At 29.6% G+C, this 11,508-nt stretch overlaps 1 long non-coding RNA gene across 1 annotated transcript; it reads right to left on the bottom strand.

Moving 5' to 3' along the window:
• Positions 1-334: 334 nt before the first annotated feature.
• Positions 335-1,174, bottom strand: LOC121225166 (uncharacterized). Its single transcript, XR_005923093.1, has 2 exons — positions 853-1,174; positions 335-750 (listed from the first exon to the last, which is right to left on the bottom strand). It is a non-coding gene; the product is annotated as an uncharacterized lncRNA (long non-coding RNA).
• Positions 1,175-11,508: the final 10,334 nt, after the last annotated feature.

Genomic DNA, 11,508 nt, shown 5'->3' with positions numbered 1-11,508 from the left:
AAAAAATTAGTTAATATTTATATAGCTTAAATAAATATTATAATTAATATGAATTTACTTTATAGTATGAGATGTAATTATAGTTGTACATATCATATCAAAAAATATACATACACATTTAACTTTGTATAATATATTAATTGTTATATATAAATAAATTACGAATGTATAATAATTATTACATAATTATGATATTATAAAAGTACTTTCTTTTATTAATGATATGCAATCTAGGCTTTAAATATGTAATTGATTTTATGATAAATTGTAATATATACAATTAATATTATCTAATTTTAATTGAGTTAAGGATTAATAAAAATAATTGGAGAAATTTATAAAATGATTTTGTAAATATATTGATAAAAAACAAGATAGAAGGTTACATAAAAATTCAAACTAATAATTAAACACAAGAGGGGCATCCTTTCTTCTCTACCAGCCTCTAATATCCATATATAAGCACACACACTGTTGGGGTAACATGCAATCAAATCCATAGAAACTAAGCCTTCAATTCTCCATGTCTAGAAAGAAAATAAAGCTTGCCTACATTACCAATGATTCAGCAAGGAAAACTACCTACAAGAAAAGAAGCAAGGGTCTGGTGAAGAAGGTGCGTGAACTCATACCCTTTGTGGGATTGAAGCTTTTGCAATTATCAACTCCCCTGATTTCGGCTCTCAAGCGGAGGTATGGCCGTCCCTCGAGGATGCCCGACGCTTGCTGTCCGAGTTCAAGCAGCTGCCCCTTTCGAAACAAAACAATAAGATGTTGAACCAAGAGAGTTTCCTTGAGCAAAGCTTAGCCAAAGACACTCAACAGCTTTGGAAACTGCAGGAGGAGAATTACCGGAAGGAGTTGAACAAAGTCATGTTCGAAAGCCTGAGTGGAAATGGGATATTGCAGAGTTTGAATACGATGGATTTGAATGAGGTGGGTCGATTGGTTAAGCAAATTTTGACGGATATTGATGATAGGATTCGTGTGCTTACTAAAGCGTCTCGTTCCTAAGGATGTTATTGACTGTGCTCTCTGGTTCTACTGCCTATTTTGTCTTGGGTTATATAGGTGTATTAGTTTCATTGTTCGCTTGTGTTATGTCGGCCAAATATTTACAGTCAACTCGAATATTTTATGTGGCTATCGTCTTCGTAATAATCGATATATATCATTTCCCCCATTTCAGATTTCTGTGGAGTTATTGCTGATGAAGGCTTATTTGCAGAAAAATAACATTTTTTTTTAACTAGAAAGAACAAAAATATTAATGTTTTGTTTTTATGAGTTTAGATTAGTACTCAACTATTTGGTTTTCTGATACAAAGAGAGTTTTTACGCATACTTTCTTTCTACCCGTACTTTGAAAGCGCTTAAATCAATGTTGTCTTAGTTGTTATAATAACAACAATTTCAATTCAGATGTGGTTAAATTAGAGGTGCTCATGGGTCGGGTCGAGCCCATAAAAAAATTTCGGCCCGGCCTAAAATATGGGCCTAAAATTTTGCCCAGGCCCGGCTCGGGAAAAAATCATATGCTCGGGCCCGACCTGGCCCAGCCCATTTTTTAATAAATACCAAAAAATTATTTTAAAAATTAAAAAAAGTATTTTAAAATTAAAAAAAATTAAAAAAAAAGTATTTTAAAAATATTTTAAAAATATTTTAAAATTAAAAAAAGTATTTTAAAAACATTTTAAAATTTAAAAAATAAATATATTTATTATATCGGGCCGGGCCGGGCCCGTGCCAAAAAAGTTGTGCCTGAGGCCCGGCCCGTTTTCTAAACGGGCCTTTTTTTTTTGCCCAAGCTTATATTTTGGGCCTATATTTTTACCCAAACCCTCCCATATTTCAAGCGGGTCCCGGCCCGCCCGGCCCATGAGCACCTCTAGGTTCAATCAACATAATTGAAGAAATTTATAAAATGGTTTTATTAATATTTTGATAAAAAAACAAGATAGATGGTCTAGTAATTAAAAGATAATAATAATAATAATAATAATAATAATAATGTATTTGAATGTTTCTGTTGCTGCTCGGATTTATAGATTGATTCACTGAACGATTTATCGAAAAATTTATTATGATTGACGATTTTTCTTTTCTTTTTATGATTGTTGTTGTGAGAATAAATTATAATAAATAAGTTAAGTTCGTCAAATGAAATCTCTTACCTTAAACTAAATAAGAGTGAATTTGAAATTAAATTAAAACTTTATTTAATTTTATTATGCAAATCAACCTCTTAATAGATTGAATACAAATCATGCAGGGGTTAACAAGAACATGTCTTCTTATGCATCTTGTAGTTTTCATGATAATCTACTTGAGTGGATTGGACATATTGTTAGAGAATTCATGGTTAAAAAGAGATTTGGCTTTTTTCTAGTCAAACTTCCATGATTGGCTTGAGAATAATTGTAAGTCTAACAGCATGTTGAGCTCCAAGTTGCCATGAAGGTTCTTTTTTAGTTGGTAATAAAGTATTTATTGTTAATAGTACTGATTAATTCTCTCATTATATATGTTCTCCGAAAAAGGTAAACAATTGATCGTGCTACGTGGTTTATTTTCATAATTAATGGTTCTATTCTATTTATTTCTTTATTATGGGGTCTCTGAAATTGTAAAAATAATAAGGTTTTACGTTGCTCCTGTATGTTAACAGTACAGGTGGTTGTTCAGGTTAAAAATTTTGCACTTGTTATTTGTAAGGCCTTGTATAGTGCTATCAACCAAATAGCTAAAGGGCCAAGGTTGGGCAATTGGTCTAAGTCAAACATTGGAACTTAGGGATGGCAATTTGGATTGTGAATTGGATATTTGACTTGAATTTTGTGGATTCAAATAATATTCGGATGTTTAAATTACTATTTGTTTTGGATCTGGAGTGGATATAGATAGACTCCCTCTTATATCCATTATCAAAATTCACATTCTTACACTTGCAGATTTAGGTTCAGATATCCGCGAATATTCGAGCCAAAACTACTAGTTACAAAATCAATGCTCCCAACAAGGTTTGAACACAAAAGTCATGTTAATTTTAACTATCAATATTTACCTTAAATATTGGTTATACTTTACACAAATTAATAAATGTCATATAAAAATAAATTATATATTAAAAAATTAAATATAATAATTAATAATTAAATTAAATATAAAAAATATTTAAAAAAATCTCTTTTTTTAGCGTATTATTCTCTAAAATGAAATTTAATTTATCTTGAATTATATTCTTTTGCATTAGTAAATCTAACCAAACAATGAGATGGAATCATAAAAATCCCTATATTTGTGTTTATCCCCTTTATTATTTGATCAATTTAATTAGTTTAATTATTTTAAACAAAAAAATATTTATATAATTAAAATAAATATTATAATTAATATGAATTTGCTTTATAGTGTGAGATATAATTATAGTAGTACATATCATATTAAAAAATAATATACATACACATTAGAGGTGCTCACGGGCCGGGCCGGGAAAAAATTTTGGCTCGAGTCTTAGGCCTGGGCCCGGCCCTGCCTGGCCCGAAATATGAGCTTAGAATTTTGCCCTGACCCGGCCCGAGAAAAAATTCATAAGCCCGGGCCCGGCCCGGCCCGTTTTTTAAATAAATACCAAAAATTTATTTTAAAAATTAAAACAAAAATTAAAAAAAGTATTTTAAAAATATTTTAAAATTAAAAAAATTAAAAAAAAAGTATTTTAAAAGTATTTTAAAATTAAAAAAATAATAATAATATTTATTATTCGGGCCGGGCCCAGGCCAAAAAAGTGGTGCCCGAGGCCCGGCCCATTTTTAATCGGGCCTCATTTTTTTGCCCAAGCCCATATTTCGGACCTATATTTTTACCCAAACCTTCCCATATTTCGGGCAGGCCGTCGGGCCGGGTGGAGCACCTCTAATACACATTTAACTTCATATAATATATCATTTGTTATATTTAAGTAAATTGCGAATGTATAATAATTATTACCCAATTATAATATTATAATGTACTTTTTTTTATTAATGATTTGCAACCTAAACTTTAAACATATAACTAATATTATGGTAAATTGTAATATATACAATGAACTTTATATAATTAAGGCAGATTATTAATGATATGTATCCCTATATACAACTATGTTATTATAATTTATATTTTTATATTAATAATATGTAAGCTTAAACCCTAAACGCATGACTAACTATATAATAAATATTATGTATACAATTAACATTTAAGTTATTATGGAATTAAGTTACTTCATATTGTTATGGAACTTTGAATTAGGCATATTTAAGTTGGTGTGAAATTGTTACGTTTGATTTGTTTAGGTTGTTATTTAATTACTCTTGTTAATTTGTATTTATTTATTGTCAATTATGAATAAACTGTATTTAAAATTAAATTTTTGTTTGATTTTTTATTATTTTTCGAATTCAAATATGAATTTTTGTAGATTTAAATATCTTACATATAATTGAAAATGTTAAATTCAATTTTTTTTCTTTTTGCATATTGTTATAGAACTTTTAATTTGTTCGATATTCTTACGTTTAAGTTATTAGGTATGTTTAAATTGTTACGAGATTATTAAGTTTAATTTGTTTGGATTGTTATTTAATTACTTTGGTTAATTTACTTTTATTTTATATCATTTCAAGGATTCAAATTCGGATTGTTACGGATTTGGATATCCGACAGATAATGATATTTAATTTAAATTTAGATTTGAATAGTAAAATCTAAATAGTTTGCGGATTTGAATAATCCAAAAATTATATATATATATATATATATATATATATGACCTGTTACCATTCCTAAATTTACATTCTAAAGACAGATGGGGCCATTCAAACAAATTTGAGAATGGCTTCAGCAGGTGGCATGAACGTGCCGAGAAGGGAGAGTGGATTCATGGTTTATGTTAAAGATAGGGAGAACAGACAGTAGGGAACTTTGGGGCGTCAAAGAGGGTTTGCGGCGTGCTAAGAGGTTGGGTATTCGTCAACAAACTGTTAAGATGGATTCTTTGATGGCTGTTAAATTTTTAGAGAATCCATACGATGACTCTCACCCCTCAGGCACCTTGCCGTGAGACTGTTTGGTCATGAGCAGAGAAGGTTGGGTAATTGAAGTGAGGCATATTCTTAGAAAGGGCAACAAATGCGTATATCATTTTGCAAATCTTGCTCAGGATAAATCTTAAATTTCTAATATAAACTTACAAGGTTTACTTGATTTAATTCAATTTTACTAAATTAAGGAAGTCGATTACCTTGATCTAATCCAAACTAATCTTAAAGATATATTATCATAATCAGTTTGGATGTCAAAGATGAACTTATTATCATCTAAAATATCAGCAATAATCAAAATTTGTCAACTCATACATAACAAGTTTCTGAGTTGAATAATGGAATACCAATACGCACCGCTTAAAAACTAACTTAACATATTTAAAGTATTAATTCTCTATCATAGACATGAAATTAAAGAAAATTGCTTTGGAAATCATTCGAAGCGCATCAAAAAAAAAAAATTCAAACCTTCTTATTGCTACAGCTACGTATAGCTATTTGGTTGAGTGCAAATTTAAGTGATCATGCTAATAGCATAACAAAACTGCATCACCTACTTGATATAATTCTTGCACATTTGGTTGAAGTAAGTTAAACTCATTGCATGTTGTAATTAAATTAAGCTTAAACCATAAAATATACTTAAATTATAATTTTTCTTTTAAGTTAATACTTAAATTTTTTTATTAAAAGTTTTACCTAAACTATACTCTGTTGATCAAAGTGCTATGTTCTGTTGCCTAAATTATTCCAATCGTTAAAAAATTTTCTTATTAATTATTTTGTGGCACATGACAATTTTTAACTAAAAAAATTCAAAAAATTTGAATATTATTTCTATAAATTTTTTAAAAAAATTATAAATATATTCATCTTTTTTGTTTCACTCAAAAACTTTGGTAACAAAAAATTCAAGAACTCATCGAAAAATTCATCCAAACCCAGTTTCTGGTGACAAAACCTAGATTCTGATGAGTTTCTTTCCCCTTTTAAAACCTCAATTTTAATTTCTTTCTCACCCCGATTCCTTAATAATAACTTTCTTCATTTTTTTCTATATACTTTGCATTAAATAATTAAAGTTGGGTGAACTTGCATTATGAAAAAGAAACCCTTTAAAAAACATGAAACTCAAATACTAAAAAGAAGCTAAGTAAAAAAAATGGTAAGATGATTGCAAAATTTTTTTTTATCTAACGATGAAAAAAAAGTGTATTAAAAGAGAAGAAAGAAACGTGGCTAGAGAGAGTTAGGTAAAAATTTGAAAAGTTTTAATTTAATGAGTTTTTATAATTTAATTTAATTTAATTTTTTTTCTTTTAATTTAAAAGTGTCACGTGTTACAAAATAATTGATTAAGAGATTTTTTTAACGGTTAGAGTAATTTAGATAACGAAGTATAGTTCAGATACCATTTTGTGATTTAAACGTTAAATTAATTTGATCCTAGAAATAACCAGAGTTACGTTATATATCTGTTCTAACAATTTGATTTTGATTGTTTTAGCATAGTCATTATAAAATTTCTTACGGATTGAGTGTCCGAGAATAAGATTGCAACAAATTTTGAGTAAATTAGGCTTACATTAGAACTTGTATCGATTCAATAGTGAATTCATTTCAAGACTAAAAGATCTAAGTTCAAAATCAAATTACATAAACAATTTTGGGGCACTTTTCAGCTCTGCTATGTTAGTGAAGAAGTTGTTATAATCTGCAGATCAGTCCATTAATTTCCAAGGTATACCATTTCATACTAGTCCATACTGTAATATTCTTGTTGGTTATTTATGTTGAATCCGACCTTATATATGAACCAATGATGATATACATGAATACGAATCTGATCCCTATCTTGCAGCTTAATTATGATGCAGATGAACTGAACTCCTAAATTATACAATTCCAATGCCATTAGCCCACAATCCACAGAATAACGATTCCATTGCCTTGGTGTTAACTGATCCTAAGCATGTTTACCGGTATTCTTGCAAATAAACAAAACAAACCAAAAGCCATAGCTTATTTAAAGTATTCATAGACGTGATATCATAGAAATTTTGCTTTGGAAATCATTGCTAGTGCATCAGTAAATAAACATCGTCATTGCTAGTGCTGCATATATATGAGCCATTTGGTTGAGTGTGAATTTAAGTGATAATGCTAAAAGCGTAACAAAACTACAGTAATTCTTGCATGTTTGGTTAAAGTAAGTCAAACTCATAGCATGTTGTAATTAAAATTAAGGCTTAAACGATAAATGTATCTGTTGATACAGTGTACAATAAGGATAATAGAGAGGAGTAAGTAGTGGTGCTAAGAAAGTCAGTTCACCTAAAGAGGCAGAGAGTCAAAAAGGAATAAAAAAACAAACTGATTAATTGTAGAGAGGATAATTGCTCAGAGCAACTTTAAGGTCTCAAATGTTTATCACTTTTTCATCGTTGAGAGGGTATTTATAGGTTTGACATCACATAGTATGTGAAGAATGTGTAGCGTGAGGTCCATTCTATTATGCCTTTGATCAGTATGAGGTTGTTATGCCAAGGTGAATCCTTATTGCCTTGAGGGTGTATTCACACTTGAGGAGTGTTCACACCTAAAAAGTGAGTGCTTGTCTTATCTTAGAAGAGCGAGAAGGGGTTGTTAAGAAGGCCTTCCAAGCAGGTTGGTCATGAGTACAGAAGGTTGGTACTTCTTTGGTCAAAACGGAAGGTTAAGTAGGGCGTTTTCTCATATGAAGTTAAAGAGAAAGTCAACGCCGTCTGTCTGGCTGACACGTGTACAAGTTAAGGAGAGATCTAACATTGCTTAAACTTTTTTGTATCAAAAGAGATAATTGTACTCTGAAAAAATCTCTTAACTAATTATTTTGTAATACAAAATAATTTTAAACTTAAAAAAATTCAAAACATAATTGAGTAGGAAAAAATTACAAGATGATTTCAAAAAAAAGTTATCTAACTATATTATATTATCTAAGTTAGCCAATCATTTAAAAAAAATTAGCCAATAATTTAAAAGAGCTAAGTAGAAAAAAGTGGCAAGATGATTGCAAAAAGAAGTTATTTAAAAGTTCAAAAAAGTGTATTAAAAGAGAAGGAATAATTGTGGGGGAGAGAACGTAAAAAATTGAAATGGTTTAATTTAATTAAATTTATTTTTTTATAATTTAATTTAAAAGTGTCACATATCACAAAATGATTTGCTAAAATATTTTTTTAACAGTTAAAATAATTTAGATAACATAGTAGAATATAACTATCACTTGTAAAAAAATTTAGATACCAGTTTTAAAAAAACGATATAATTTTAATATCATTTAGCGATTTAATAAACCTTAAATTAATTTAATCTTGGGATTCAATATTCTGAGTTACATTATATGTAAATAAATATTTGGAATGAACCATCAGTTCTAATAATTTAATTCTTTTTTCTGTTTTAGCATATTCATTTTTAAATTTCTTGAGGAATTTAGGTTTAATGTTTACTATTTTTGAATAAATTTATAGTTGAATACTAAATCTCTATAAACTACAAAATCAAAGTTCAAAATTGCAACAATCTTGCTTTTACGTACCACGTTGGAAAATATGTATTTTAGTGAAGTTGTTATAATCTGCCAATGCTGCAGATCAGTCCATTAAATTTCCAAGGTATACCATTTCATACTAGTCCATACTGTAATATTCTTGTTGGTTATCCAAATATATTTATGTTGAATTCGACCTTACATATGAACGAATGATGATATATATGAATAAGAATCTGATCCCTATCTTGCAGCTTAATTATGATGCAGATGAACTGATCAAAATTTCCAAATTATACACATTCCATAGTCATTAGGCCACAATCCACAGAAAGAACAAACCCATATTCATAACCTCTCTCACCCATTATTAAACAAATCTACTCCTTGAAAGGTAACATTTCTTAAAACTGAAAATGAAATGATTAAATATTAATCATATGGTTAGGTAGTTCTCCACTTTTCCTAGCCTGTTTCTTCTTCTTTTGGCCCAGTGATCACAGCTGTATGCATGTATAGATACATAGGAATAAGGTTTGCAGATGTACTAGTAAAATAATTAAAGGCTTTGCTTCTTCTGACTGGAATTAAAGAATTACTTGAGTGAAAAAGAAGCACCAGCAATTAGAAATTTACACTACCATGGGTGCCTAACTTAGGTGCAAAATGGCTCTTCAACAATAATTTAATAATACAGATACCAATTTGAAAAGCAAGCAAGGCATTATCTAGCATAAGACCAGTCAGAAATCAAGATGTTGACTGGATTCTGATTCTAAAGTTTTGGAAGCCTACCAAAGTGGGGGGCTTGACCTTTCAACAAATGAATCTCCCCCTTCTTTTACTGTGAGCAATGAAGGTAATTAACTAAGGAACTTTTCTCACTTTATCTCCAATTGCATGCTTGGCTTTTTATGGTCTTTGAATCTTCAATATTATCCATCTATCTTAGGTTACTAGGCATGTAGCCCATTTCAAAGCATGAATTGTCTTTTTAACTCAGATGCTTACTAGCCAAAACCTATAAGCAATTATCATTCAAATGTTGAAGAATCAATTTGCTTTGGAATTTTTTTTGAGTTTTTATTATATCTGATTCTTCTCTTATAAGCTGAGCAGTGAAAAAAAATGAATGGATGTTTTGCTAAAGACTGAATGGAGGAGGTTTAGTGGAAAATGCATTTAGCAGTTTAACTGAGAATCAAAGCCTTATAGATTTTAGAAAAACTAAAAATATCATCGCTCTTTGTCCCCTTAACTAAAAATGAGCAAATTAGTCCTGTACAATAAATCAAAGAGTAAACTAGTCATTTCAGTTAAAATTTTCATTCATTCCTACTAATAAAAACTTGTATAGCTAACAGAATAATCAGACAATTACACATAGCGTGTCACATGTACCTCATATCAACATACAAGGACTAGTTTTTAACAGTAGAAATGGATGAAATTTTTAATAGAATGATCAATTTACTCTTTGATCTAAGGATTATTTTGTTCATTTTTAAGTAAAAGAGATAAAATGTAATCCAATTCTTAGTTATATTACTCTCATATATAATATACATTATATAAGGCAGAATACCTAAAAACTCATAGCTTTGCATTAGATATTAACCCAAATTTTATTTGACAATATTAAGTTCGGATTCAATTAAAATTATGGATTACTCGATGATAATTAAATTTATTTAAAATGTAAATATTCTTATTAGGAGGAAGTTTTAGTGACATAAGATTTCTTGTTGATCAAGTAATAGTTCTATCGGTAGAGATGAATCCTCACTAAATTGTATTGTGAACAGAGTTTGTAACATTATCTATGTATTAGGGAAGTTATTTTTTATCTTTTCTGGATCTGTCTCGTCTTGTTATTTTTCTGCTTACTAATTCTTAATCCTCTAATCATATTTGCTTTCAACATTAGGATGATCTTCTCATAGACAAGTAAGAAGCCCCAATTTTGAGCACAGTTGATTAATTAAACACACATATATATATGTAAAGGGGAGCCTGTGGACATATGTGTATGTATGTCTATATGTACAGTAATGATGTTTTACATGAACTTGGTTAAATGATTCCTTAGCCGGCAAACAAGATTTTAATTCTCCACTATAGATGGATTAGCATGGTCTGGTCTAGCTGAAATGAAAGAATCTGAACTGTGTACACTACAGTGTGAGTATTCAATAAGACTAAGTTATGTAAAACACAAAGTATTATATTGGAAAATAAAAAGAGGGGCTCACAGCTCATTGCCCCCATTCTAATGCTGCCAAAATATAAGATTCTGATGTGACTAAACAATGCAGCTTAAAAGAGAAAACTAAACCTGAGATTATATCTGCCTGGACAAACACTATTCTGCAATATATTATGCTTCAAAGGAAAGCTTTCTCAGATTACCATTAATTAATTAAGATTTTCTTCTGATTATTAGCCATTCGAATAACACAGTCCAGCTGGTTTAATGCATCTAGATATATGAAAATGGACGAATTGCTAATTAATTAATGAAAAAAGTGTAAGATAAGAAATCAAAAGAAAGGGAAAGAAAAAGTAATGCCTGGAGGAGCTGAGAACCATTGTAGAGTACTAGAATGTAGAGTGGGGTACAATTGAATGAGAATCGAAGGGTTTAAATAGATGTGTTGCGAGTTGTCCAAGCAGACAGCATAGAACTGAACCATCAATTATGTTTAAAAGGTTCCCCCATGGGATCCAAAGGAAAAGCACACCACTTGTATTACTTTTAATGGTCACCATTCCATGTATACAGCTGTACCAGGAGGCAACAGACAAACACAAGCATATGTATGCATGCATGTATGTATGTATGTTATATGCATGGATATTAATGATCCCTTTTTCTTTTTACCT

Source organism: Gossypium hirsutum, chromosome D13, assembly GCF_007990345.1.
Source record: "Gossypium hirsutum isolate 1008001.06 chromosome D13, Gossypium_hirsutum_v2.1, whole genome shotgun sequence".
Classification (NCBI taxonomy): domain Eukaryota; kingdom Viridiplantae; phylum Streptophyta; class Magnoliopsida; order Malvales; family Malvaceae; genus Gossypium; species Gossypium hirsutum.
The sequence above is the reverse complement of the archived record's forward strand: the minus strand, read 5'-3'. Positions and strand labels throughout refer to the sequence as shown.